General features: G+C 42.4%; 1 protein-coding gene across 3 annotated transcripts in view; it reads right to left on the reverse strand.

Annotated features, from left to right (window-relative positions):
• The window catches only part of Il15ra (interleukin 15 receptor subunit alpha), a 33,462-nt gene extending 20,208 nt beyond the window's left edge, over positions 1-13,254 (reverse strand). For all 3 annotated transcript variants that reach the window (XM_076831461.1, XM_076831462.1, XM_076831460.1), the window contains exon 1: positions 13,191-13,254. The gene's annotated coding sequence lies outside the window, so the exon portion shown is untranslated. The remainder of the gene's footprint in view (positions 1-13,190) is intronic.
• Positions 13,255-13,575: the final 321 nt, after the last annotated feature.

Raw genomic sequence — 13,575 nt, forward strand, 5'->3', positions numbered from 1 at the left:
AAGAGTTGGTGAAGCTGGGCAAAAGGTATTCAGGAGGTCTTGCAACTTCACTGTAATAATCAGAATTTAAAAGTTTAAAAAGAAGCAAATTGAGTAACCAAATAAAAACCACTTGAAAGGTGTTGTCTGGGGCTTGCCCTGGTTTCAGTGTGGCCCTGAGAACTCCAGTATGAGAAACTCAACCCCCAGAGTCACCTGCCGATGGTATTTGAAGGTGGGGCCTGTGGATGGTAATTAGGATGGTCAACATCATCAGAGTGGGGGGGGGCGTGATGGTTTTAGCGGCTTTATAACAAAAGGGAGATTTAAGCTAGCATCCTTGCCCTGTCTCACCAAGTGATGCCCTCCCCAATGTAGGGGGAGGCCCCCACCAGATGCAAAGACGCCATGCTTTTGGACTTCCTCCTGAACTGCAACCCAAATCAACCTCTCTACTCTTTATAAATCATCCAGTCTCAGGTATTCTGTTATATCAATATAAAATGGGCTAAGACTGGGACCTTTGAAGATCCTTCTTTTAAGAAAATTCTAGGAGTCCTTGACAACTCAGGCCAAGATTGATGAGAAATTTTTCTTAATTTCCTTCAGTAGTTTTCAGAGTGTTGGTTTGTCTTCTTTTTCTCACCACCTTTTCACACATTTTAGACCTCCTTCTTCCATGACCAGGATCTAGTAGTTTTGATTCCACTCGCTTGACATTTGATATTTCAGGGGCAGCTTTGGTTTCCTGATCAAGTTCATCAATGCCTCACGGAGTCTTTGCCCTGCTTCTTATTGCCTCTCTTCACCTCAGTCCTCTGACACCAGTTCTCAGTGTTATCTTGCATCAGACCCACCTGGAGGCCTGGTGAAAACACAGAGTTCTGGGCCTACCACAAAGCTCCTGAGTCAGGAGGTCTGAGGTAGGGCCCAAGAATCTGCATTTGCAAGTTCCCGGTGGTGGTGATATTGCTGATCCAGGAACCACATTCTGGGAACCAGTGCTGGATGGTACTCACAGATGCATCTCAGCAAGTGGCTTTTTAGCACTCATTTCCCAGGCTTGGGATATAGCTCAGTTGGTGGAGTGCTTGCCTTGCATGCACAAGGCCCTGGGTTCAATCCCCAGCACCACACACACACACACACACACACACACACACACACACACATACAATCTATTGAAGTTATGAAGAATGGTTAGCTCATACGCTTTTTCTGGCCATTGATGAGGACTGCGTTTACACATTCCTCTTACTGTGCTCTTCTGAATTTCTGTTCTACTACTTCTAACTGGATCTAACTCCCCTTGTCCATCTCAAAACTACTTAACTCTGTATCTGTGGTGCTTTGTTGTATGTTACACAGCTAGAAAAAAATACTTAGGGGTAGGGGAGGAATGACCATAAAAATCAAATCAAATCAACCCTGGAAATGTTTGGCAGCAAACCAGAACGGAGAGTCCCATAAAAATATGAGGCCTGCTCTGTGATAAATCGTTTCTGGGAAAGCCTGAACTGACCTTGGACCTTCGGACCTTTCTGGGTGCTATTATATCATCTGTGGCTTGACAGTCTCTCTCCAGAGACTAAGAGAGACATTTAAGTCTCCAGGAGGAAAAGCTACACAAAGACTAGGTTTTAGTTCGCAGGACTGTGACTAACTGATATTCCTTACCTGGCCTTTCCCTTGCTTGCTTCAAATCTGGTCTTTCACATTGTTGTCTTGGGCCTGAAAGGATCTGTGAGGTCACAGTCAGCTCCTCACCTCCAGAAGACTGATGGCCCCTACCACAGGTGATTCTGCAACCTCCAAGGTCAAGGGAGCCTACAAACCCCTTCCTCACACCTCACACCTCACACTTTGTTACTCCTTTCACTGGCCACAGAGGTCCCTCACTCCACATGGAGCACCCTTTTTCTGAAGGATGATGTTGCTTTCAGTTCTGGTTGTTCCATCACAAATTTTGCAGTGCTTTCTCTTCCTGGGATGAAGAGTAGAGGGAATAGTGGATAAACCAGGTAGACATAGCCCAGCTCTGCTGGGAGTCATAGACATTGTTACTTAGTTGCAAGGGCTGGCACAAGCCCCTGAAAAAGTACAGGAATGGGCAGGAAAATGGCCAAGTGAATAAGGGAGGAGCAGGAAAGGAGCATTCCAGATAGAGGAATGAGCGGGTACCCAAGGACCCAGGAGAGAAGAAGCTTGATGGGGAAGTGAGGTGGGAGACTACAGCCTATAACGTCAATGCGGGGACCCAACCCAGTGATTTATAGTTTTTCAGGCTGTGCTTCTATACACAGAAGAGTAGACACTTTGATCCCTTCTTATCAACCCAGAACAGGTCTCCAGGGTGGACCCCTGCCCTACCACTCTCTCTCAAGGAGCAGATTAATTAATGAGGACTCAGGGGTGGGTCTGGGGCAGACAGATCCAACACACTTGTTCTTGTTCCATAAAAACTCAGACTCAGTGAATGTGGGGTCCGACCAGTTATCCAGTCCATCTACAAATCAACCAATGACTTCTATTTGCTGAATAAAAGAGTAATAAGAGTCTAGAAGACAATAAGAAAGTTTAGTAGAAAGAGTACTGGATGTGGAATTAGAGGCTGAGTGACTGGGTAAATCTCTTTATCACACTCGACTCCGGTTTCCTTATATGTGAGCTGAGCATGATAATTCACAAGGCCGCTGAGAAGTCCTAGGGCTTCTGAGCATGAAATGCACTTTGTGAACCGTGACTCAAATGTAAGTAATCATCATCTCTCAGCGTACCCCTCTGTCACTCTACATTGGTAATCTTCAACTCTTTCAACAAAATATTGGGAATTCCCATTTACCCTACAGGAATCCCCATGCAGAGCCTGGGGAAGGATACATAAGAAATGGTTCAAGCCTCTAATGAGCCTAGAGTGAGAAGAACACACGGGAGAGTATTTCTCAATTAATAAGGAAGGCTTCCTTGGCACAGTAACCAAGTCAGAAACCTTTAAAGAAAATTATTATGTAAACATTTAAATGAAATAAAAGAACTAAAAGACAATTAAATAAAAAAAATGTTTACGACAAACATCAAAAAGTTAAGATTCTTAGTATGTAAAGGACTTTCACAAAATCCATAAAAAGATAAGTACCCTAATGGAATCTGGGCCAAGGATATAATGGGTGATTTACAAGCCTCTATTCAAAAAAAATTTCCTAAACCTCACTAACACATCTTTGTCAGAATTCTTTGAATTCCCTCTTGCTTCTGAAGTTTGAGGATCCCATATCAAGGTTCCTTGCACAGAGGTGAGATGTGAAAATCCCTTTAATGATCAGGGTGGGCAGGAGTGTCCTTACACTTCAAGTGGCTCTTTCAATTTAACACCTAGGGCTTCTTTCCAGCAAGAGTGGTAGTCCTTGATTTATTTCCAGTTTAGGCATTTGCTGCCCAAGGGTGGTTACCACTGTTCTCCATTGCCATGGGGACCCATCTTCATCTGGTCTGATAGTGTGGGGGATAGGGCCAAGCTAGTCAGTTGTTGAGATGCTTTTGGGTCTTGCAGTTGCTATGGTTACTGTTGGAGCACCTTGACCTCTAATTGCTCTAGTCTTATCTGGAGCTTAGGGTGGGGACTGGAGTATCAGTGTTTTCCCCAATGTTCCTGCTGTGTCCCATCTTTTATCCTATATCATAGAGGGGTTATTTCTACACGCACCCTCAGGAAAAGGCATTTGGAACCAGATTAAGATTTTAGGACTTTCAATACTCTCAAGTGGCCAAAAAAACATATACTAGCCCCATGATCATTTGTTAAGAAAGTCACCAAAACAGTGTATGCTTCCCAGAATCAGGCATTTTTATCAAGTCAGTTTACAGAGTCTAACATGGGCAAGGAGCCCTGGCCTACTCTCATATCCAGAGTTCAAAAATTATCAGGTTAGCATGACCCTCCCATTCTTTAAGCAGAGTCAGAATCCATTCCAACATGTCCTTTTACTTACTCTACCATTCAAATGCCTGCAAGGTGCTAGATTTGGTAGATACAAAGAAGCGTAAGATGTGGTTCCTGCTCTCATGAAGCTCAGTATGCAACTGACATATCATAAAAGTCTGGGCCTCTGGGCTCCCAGTAATCCACTTTCCTTCCTTATTTTCTAGCTGAAATGCCAGCCAGTTCCACACACTTCCTGGAGTACAGTCTGTACTCAGCTCATGGCCCCAAACTCTTTCTCTCTCAGGCTCAATAAACTGGTCTTCCCAACTCATCTTACTGTGTCGGTGAATTTCATTATCATTCAGTCCCTTAAATAATAACTTTTAGAGACTTGGAAGGTTGAACAGTTACCAGTCAAAAGAAAACCAAAGGAAAAGAATAAAATACAATCTGTACCGTAGGCCTGAAGAGAACCCCTGCTCCTCTCAGTGTTGACGCTGCCTTGGTTCAGGATTTCACCAACACTCACTGGAACTATTACAAAACCCTCAGCTTAGATTCCAGCCTCCAGATCCCCTGACTGCAGGTCATCATCCATCCTCTTGGCAGAAGTAGCCTTTCCTCCATGGACTCCAGTACTGTCTCCCCGGCACAGATCCCTCAGGGACTACCTACTTCCCAGAAGGGCATGGAGTCTTCCAAGGAGAGCACTTTCCAATCACATCAACCGTGTGTAATGAGTAACGCGGACACACCTCTAGAATACACACTGAGGAATCCCATACGATTGTTCATTTAGTTTCCTACTATTTTACCAAACCAACTGGGCAAAAGTGACTCAGCCCAAAGGAAGTTAATTTGCAAAATGATTTGATCGAATAAGAGAATTCCCAGAGTTTTATTTCGTAGACCCAAGGGGTTTCCCTTTGCTTCCCCACCACCACCCCCATAGAGTTTATTTTCATCCAGTTATTCCTTCTCTGGGCTGTTTAGAACATCAAACACATTAAAATAAGCTAAATATGCAAGAATCGGGAGGTAACTGAAGCCTACTCCGATAAAGAATTGTTTAAATAACTTGTAAAACTTTATAAAATAGTATGTATAGTATTTACAGATATTAGGTGTAGTGATTTTGTATTAAGCAATCTGCAAAACATGTAAAGTTATTTTGAAAACACTGCCAGAGATCAGGGACTACTAATAAATCAGGGAGTACTAATTAAAGGTGGAGCAAAAAGTCCTAAATTGTAGATTTTTATTATTATTTATTTTATAGTTTTATTTATTTACTTTTTTTTGTTATTACAAAACCAATTCAAGTTATGATAAAGTTTTTACCACCCTTTTGCTATCAATGGTGGCAAAAAAGCAATAATAACTAGATAAAATTGGTTTGGGATAAATAATAGATACTTCAGGCAAAGCCCCCACTGAGCTATGATAAAATGGCTTATAAAAAGCTTAAGGCTCCAGACACTGTGGCACATGCTTGTAATCCCAGCAGCTCAGGAGGCAGAGGCAGGAGGATCGTAAATTCAAAGCCAGCCTCAGCAAGAGTGAGGTGCTGGGCTGGGGTTGTGGCTTAGCAATGGAGCGCTAGCCTAGCATGTGTTGGGCATGGGGTTCAATCCTCAGCACTACATATAAACAAATAAAATAAAGGTATTGTGTCCACCTACAATTAAAATAATATTTAAAAAAAAAAAGCAAGGTGCTAAGCAACTCAGTAAATTCCTGTCTCTAAATAAATTACACAATAGGGGGCTGGGGTTGTGGCTCAGTGGTAGAGTGCTCGCCTAGCACATGTGAGGCACTGGGTTCGATCCTCAGTACCATATAAAAATAAGTAAATAAAATAAAGGTATTGTGTCCATCTACAACTTAAAAAAAAAAAAAAAAAACTACAAAAAGAGCTGGGGATGTGGCTCGTGGTCAAGTGCCCTGAGTTCAATCCCTGGTAACCCTCCCCTGCCAGAAAAAGGAGTTTAAGGAACATAACAAGTTGAGTGAACACCCTCAAGCATTCTAACACCCTATACACTGGAATAAAAAAAAAAAAAACTGGGAATCAGGGACATCAATCAATTATTACTACTCCAGTAGCTCTTGGCTAAATCACCTGTGGTCTTTCAGATGAGGACTGCGTTTAGGAAGTAAATGACCTTCTGCCCAGGATGGTGGATTTCCTTCCAAGTTAGACCTTTTAATGAGATCTTTTAATGACAACTTCCTGCGCCTCCTATGGATGGGAGCGCAAACAGATCAGACACTATGATTTATTCAGTGATAGGAAATGTGCTGTTCTCTATAATTTCTAACCAGAATCATTCCACCAAGTAGCAAATTTAATAACTTGAGTTTTCTTCCCTTGTAAGCTCTTTTAAAACCATCAGGCATCCTCCATTCTGTCCTATGATTTCTTTGTCCATATTTATACCAATAGTATACTGTCTTGACTACTGTAACTTTACATCAATTCTCTCAATCAGAGAGCCTTGTTCCTCCAATGCGGTTCTTTGCCAAGCTATTTAGGCAAAGCTACTTCTTTTTTGCATTTACCTGTGAATTTTAGAATCAGTTTGTCAATTTCTACAAGAAAGCCCTTTAGGACTTTGATTTGGCATCTTAAGGGTATATTATTGATTGGCCCAATCCATGAACATGTCGTATTTTTCTATTGATTTATTTATTCAAGTTCTCTAAGCAATTGTCTGTACTTTCTGTATACAGGTCTTTCACCTCTCTTGTCAGATTTATTGCTGAGAACTTTACACTTTTCGAAGTTATTGCAAATGACATATTTCTGAAGTTTCAATTTCCAACTGTTCATCAGGAATATACAGTAATATAGTTGACTTTTGCATGCTGATGTTTTGTGCACTGCCACCAACTCATACATGTGTGGATAACTGATATTCAAAAGATGTAAGAAAAAAGTCAGTGGAGATAAGCTTTTCAACAAATGGTGCTGGAATAATTAGATATTCATATGCAACAAACATAAACCACCTTCAATCCATACCTCACATTATACACAAAGTTAAATCAAAATGGATCAAAGCCATAAATACAATTCATTCACTTCTACGTGAACACATCAAAGAAAATCTTCATAATCTTGAGCTAGGCAAAGATTTTGTTATATGGTAACATAAACATAAAATATAAAAGAAGAAATCAATAAACTGGAATTCATCAAAATTAAAAACGTCTGTTCTTCATAATGCACTGCTAAGAGAAGGTAAAGACAAACCAGAGACTGAGAGAATATTTGCAAATCATATATCTGATAAAGGCCTTGTGTCCAGAATACACAAAAAAAGCTCTTTTTTAAAAAAAATTTGTAGTTGTAGATGGACTAAGTGCCTTTATTTTATTTGCTTATTTTTTATGTGGTGTTGAGGATCAAACCCAGTGCGGGATTGTAGGAGTGTTTCATGCATGTTAGGCAAGTGCTCTGTCACTGAGCTACAGCCCCAGCCCCCATAAAAAACTCTTAAAACTCAATAAAATTGCAACTCAATTTATAAAAGAGCAAAGGATTTAAACAGACACTTCACCAAAGAAGGCATGTACAAGGCACATGAAAAAGATGCTCAACGTTTCTACATATTAGGAAAATGTAAATTAAAACTAGAACAAGAGACCATTGCATTACCTATTAGATTGGACATAAATAAAAGACTCATCAGGGGCTGGGGTTGGGTTCAGTGGTAGAGCACTCACCTAGCATGTGCGAAGCCCTGGGTTCAATCCTCAGCACCACATAAAAATAAATAAATAAAATAAAGGTATTATTTCCAACTACTTCTAAAAAATAAATGTTTTTTTTTTTTAAAGTTTATTTAAAAAAAAAAAAGACTCATCATATCCAGTGCTGACCTGGACATGGAAGAACCCTAATTCTCACACTACTGGTGGGAATGTGAAATAGTACCACCACTTTGGACACTGGTTCCGCACATTCTTAAAAGTCAAACATCATACCCACCATCCAATCCAGCTACTCTTCTCCTATCCATTCTCTACCCAAGAGAAATGAAGGCACATAGGGCCACAGGAAAACATGTTGCATGAACATTCTTAACAGCTTTATACATAGAAGCCAAAAGAATGGAAACAAGGCAAACATTCATTAACATGTGACAGGACAGCCATGGAATGAAATGCGATTCAACAATAGAAGGGAATAAACTACCGGACACGTAACAATATGGTGAATTTTTTTTTTGAAAGTAGGCCAATAATTCCAATAATTCTATAGAATTTCTCTCATGTCATTTACTCCAATACTCTACAGTAGAACATTCTAAGATAAGCAGGGAAGGGATATGGATAGGAAAAGAAGAACTCAAATTATCACTATTTGCAGACAATAGGATTCTATACCTAGAAGACCAAAACATACCACCAGAAATCTCCCAGAATTAATAAATGAATTCAGCAAAGTAGCTGGATATAAAATCAACACCCATAAATCAAACACCCATAAATCAATTTCTGTACAGCAGTGACAAATCCGCTGAAAGTGAAGCTAGGAAAATCACCCCATTTACAATAGCCTCAAAAAATAAAAATAAATTTTACAAAAGAGGTGAAAGACCTCTACAATGAAAACTACAATATGCTAAAGAAATAAATTAAAGAAGACCTTAGAATTTAGAAAGATTTACCTTGTTCTTGGATAGGCAGAATTAATATTGTCAAAATGACCATACTACCAAAAACACTATACAGATTCAATGCAATCCCAATCAAAATCCCAGTGGCATTCCTTATAGAAATAGAGAAAGCAATCATGAAATTCATCTGGAAAAATAAGAGACCCAGAATAGTCAAAGCAATTCTTAGCAAGAAGAATGAAGCTGATGGAATTACTATCCCAGACCTAAAACTATACTACAGAGCAATAGTAACTAAAATAGCATGGTATTGGCACCAAAACAGACCTGTAGACCAATGGTACAGAATAGAGGACACAGAGTCTAACCCACATAACTTCAGTTATCTTATATTAGACAAAGGTGCCAAAAACATACATTGGAGAAAAGGTAGCCTCTTCAACAAATGATGCTGGGAAAACTGGAAATCCACATGTAACAAAATGAAATTAAACCTCTCTCTCTCTCACCATGCACAAAACTCAACTCAAAGTGGATCAAGGACCTAGGAATTAAAGTAGAGACCTTGCACCTAGTGGGAAAAAAAGTAAGCCCAAATCTCCATCACATTGGTTTAGGCCCCAACTTTCTTAATAAAATCCTATAGCGCAAGAATTATGAAGACACAAACTGGTGTGAATATACTTTGTATACAACCAGAGATATGAAAAATTGTGCTCTATATGTGTAATAAGAATTGCAATGCATTCTGATGTCATATATAAATAAATCAATTAATTAAAAAAACCCCAAGAATCAATAAATGGATGGATTCAAACTAAAAAGCTTCTCCTCAGCAAAAGAAACAATCAGTGAAGTGACTAGAGAGCCTACAGAATGGGAGCAAATCTTTACCACAAGCACATCAGATAGAGCACTAATCTCTGGGATATATAAAGCACTCAAAAACCTTAACACCAATAAATAAATAAATAAATAACCCAATGAATAAATGGGCCAGGGTACTGTTGAGAGCCATTAGCCAAGTAGGTATGACAATTTCCTTGCCAGCGTACCCCATGTTGCTTAGAGGAAGGACTCGTGGTAAAATGGACTTGCCTTGGACATTTTGCAGTGACATTGCATGTAAGGTGACCTTGCTCAAGGACCAGGGCGGATCCAGGTTTAGGTCGGATAAGGGTTTAGGGCTCTCCTTGGGTTTAGGGCGGTTACAGGTTTAAGGTGTACCCTGCTGGGAATAGGGCATATCCTGCTGCCTCAGGCGTGCCCGCTCCTGTAGTTCCCGTTGAGTTTTCCTGGGATCCAGAACGTGGAACTTGGCAGAGAACTTGGCAGAGAACTTTCCCCAGAACGTGTTTGTAGAGTGTCGGTGTGAGTTCGGGAATAAAGATTTGCTGTTTGAATCTACAAAGCTGTGAGTGGCTCATGATTTTGTGCCCAGCCAGACTGCGGCAGGGTACTGAACAGACACTTCTTGGAAGAGGATATACAATCAATCAACAAATATATGAAAAAATGTTCAATATCTCTAGCAATTAGAGAAATACAAATCAAAACTACTCTAAGATTTCATCTCACTCCAGTCAGAATGGCAGCTATTAAGAATACAAACAACAATAAGAATTGGTAAGGATGTGGGAAAGGTATACTCATGCATTGCTGGTGGGACTGCAAATTGGTACAGCCAATATAGAAAGCAGTATGGAGATTCCTTGGAAAACTGGGAATGGAACTACCATTTGACCCAGCTATCCCACTCTTCGGTTTATACCCAAAGGACTTAAAAACAGCATACTACAGGGACACAGCCATATCAACGTTTATAGCAGCACAATTTACAATAGCTAAATCATAGGACCAACCTAGATTCCCTTCAGTAAATGAATGGATAGGGAAACTTTGGAATATATATACAATGGAACATTCAGCATTAAAAGAGAATAAAATCATGGCATTTGCAGGTAAATGGATGAAGTTGGAGAATATAATGCTAAGTGAAGCAAGCCAATTCCAAAAAAAAACAAAAGCCGAATGTTTTCCCTGATATGAGGCCGCAGATGCACATAGGCATAATGGCGATGTAGGGGGGGTGGCGAGCATGGGAGGAAAGGAGGAACTCTAGATAGGGCAAAGAGGAGGGAGGGGAAGGGAGGGGTCAAGGTGGTAGGAAAGATGGTGGAATGAATTAGACACCATTACCCTAAGTATACGTGTAAGAAACGAATGGTGCAAAAATATTCTGTGTACAATCAGTGTCTTGAAAAATTATGCTCTATATGTATAATATAGAATTGCATTCTGCCATCATGTATAACAAATCAGAGTAAATTAAAAAATTGCATTCTGCCACCATGTATAACAAATCAGAGTAAATTAAAAAATAAATTAATTTTAAAAAAGAAAAGCAGGAATATAAAATCTTATTTTGACTTTAACTATCCTTCTGTTAGTTTAATATCTGTGAACTTTCCTTTAAGCCTAATTTCATTTAGGCATCTTACTCAAATGAGCAACAAAATTTTATGGTATGCTACCATGTGACAGGTACTTTATTGTAGGCATCAAGAGTAGTGATTTAAATAAGACTACAGTCCTTGTCCCTGAACATCAAATGACTATATACACAACCATAACAATATCGTGAATTCTCAGAAAAAATACTGAGTGAAAGAAGTCAAACAAGAAAGAGTATCTATTGTATAATTCCATATATTTATATGAAATTCTAGAAAGTGAAACAAAACTATTGACAGTAATTGCCGGAGGCAGGGTGGGGTGGGTGGTAAAGATTATGCAGGGTATGAGGACAGGCAGTAGCAATGGATTACGTGGTTTCATGAGTGTAGCATTTACATCTAACCTTATTGAATTACACAATTTAAATATATGCACTTTATTATCTGTCAGGTATACTTTAATAAGGCTATTTTTTTTAAAGGAACGAACAAAAAAACATCAGGATCCACCCAAAGGCAGCAACACCTTTGCAAGGTCAGAGTGCAAGCCTGTGTGTAGTCCACAAGTTTCAGTGCTCTCCTATTACTTTCAGATGGACAGACACCTGCAGTTCAGCTGGGCGCTGACCAAAGCTGCATTTCACTTTCACATTATGTAATAGAGCAGCTTATTGCTGGTTATTTCTAGCATCTCCTCAGAAATCATCTCAGGACACTGTTTACACAGTGGGGAGGAAATGACCAAGTCTCCAACATAACTCAGCTTCTCATATGTAGGGGAAAATCCAGCATCACTGTCTTACAAAAATGAAACTTCACAAAACCTAGTGGAACTATGGGGTTCAGATCAAGCCAGGCAGCAGCAACTGTGAAAGGGCTGGTTCTGGCCAAATCCCAGCAGGCAGACTGGCTCCGCTGGACTGCATGTAAATTATTGGAGGTCTTGGTTGAAAGCACATGGAGATTTTGGGGTTGCTAACTTTCATGGATATCCTTGGATGACATTCGGTAGGTTCTTGACCCCCAAATCCCATGCACATTTTTCTAAGTGTGTGCATTCATGCATTTTTCAAGAGAGAGAGAATTTATGGCTTTTTATCAGATACTAACAAAGCTCCTTCACTATAAAACGATGAAGAAAAACCTACAAGAACACAATAGATTCATCTATCTTTCCTCTTCCTTTCTATAGGTCCCGGAACAAAACCCCACGATGCACTCAATCGATTCTCAGGATCTACGAGATCCACACACCAAATGATCACCAGCTTCGTTTCTTTACTAGGAGCTGCCGGTACCATACCGGCTCCCGATTTCCCGCCCACTTAAGAACTGGGAGTTGGTTCCAGATCCCCAGGTGTGCAACTTGCCCAACACGTTTTTCCTCCCCAGGGACAGAGTCCTTACCGCGCTCTTCCAGTTGCCCATCCATGTAATTTATTTTTGCCTGAACCGTCGAGAGGAGTCGTGTCCCCGGGCCTCTCGGGGGACGGTGTGCAGTACCAGCCCCGCACCGAGGCGCACTTACACACTTCTGGAACTTGCCCTGCAACACTGACACTCCGCTCCCATTGCCAAACCCGGCTTCTCCTCCCTGCGTGCGCAGCTGGCAGCTCGGCTCGCTCCAGCAGGGCAGAGGCGGCGCTCTTCCCTGCCCTCTCGGCGGCTCCTCCACGTGTGCCTCCCGCCTGGTGTCAGCACACACCGCATTCCTCCGGGGCCCGACTTCTGGCCCGGCCCGGGGAGGTGGGGCGCTCGGCGCCATCCCGCTCGGCTCCCCGGCCCCGCTCGCAGCCCCGCCCGGGCGCAAGCCGCTCCCTACCCGGCGTCACCGGCAGCCGGAGCAGCAGCAGCAGCACCAGTCCACGGAGGGCGTGGACTCCAGAGCTCAGGAACCGCCGCCGGACCATGGCCGCGCGGCCCGCGGTGCTCCGCCAGGACGCCCCGGGACAGCCGCGAGTGCAATGCCCCGGCCCCGGGAAAGTGGCGAGCGCAGCTCCGGGATTGACCGCCCGCCAGACGCATTCGCTTTCGCTTTTGCTTTAGCCCCCGGAGGGCTGAGGAGAGGTGCAAAGTAGTGACAGATCAGTGACTCAGCATCCCCACCCCAACTTTGGAAGAAGCCCCGGCGGCCTCCGTGACCCCGGCGCCATCGCTCCTGTAGCGGGAGAGCCCCGGGCAGTGCGCAGAAAGGACTAGGGACCTCACCTGCCCAAGCCCAGCATCTTCCCCTTCTCGCTCCTGGGGACTCCCAAAGTCTTTTAGGGCTAGTGTCCCATGCCGAGGCAGTGCAAAGCCAACCGAGGGCAAACTCCTCCTGGTACACTCTGCGGCTCCGCGTTCACTCCTGACTTCTTCGGCTCCCCTCGCTCCTGTCCTCTGGCAGCTCCTGCTGCTCCTACTCCCAAGTTTCCCTCAGGTGGCACTGCGTTTGTCAATCTGCGCTCCGCGTGGGGGGAGACTGCGGAGGTGTTGTGGCCGTGTGGCTCCCGCGGGCGGGGGTAGTGGGAACGCGGTACTGGCTACCTGCTCCCTCCAGCGGTGGCCACGACTGACTCCGCCACTTTGCCTAGTTCCTGCTCCTCTTCCCCAA

Source organism: Callospermophilus lateralis, chromosome 13 (genome assembly GCF_048772815.1).
Source record: "Callospermophilus lateralis isolate mCalLat2 chromosome 13, mCalLat2.hap1, whole genome shotgun sequence".
Taxonomy (NCBI): domain Eukaryota; kingdom Metazoa; phylum Chordata; class Mammalia; order Rodentia; family Sciuridae; genus Callospermophilus; species Callospermophilus lateralis.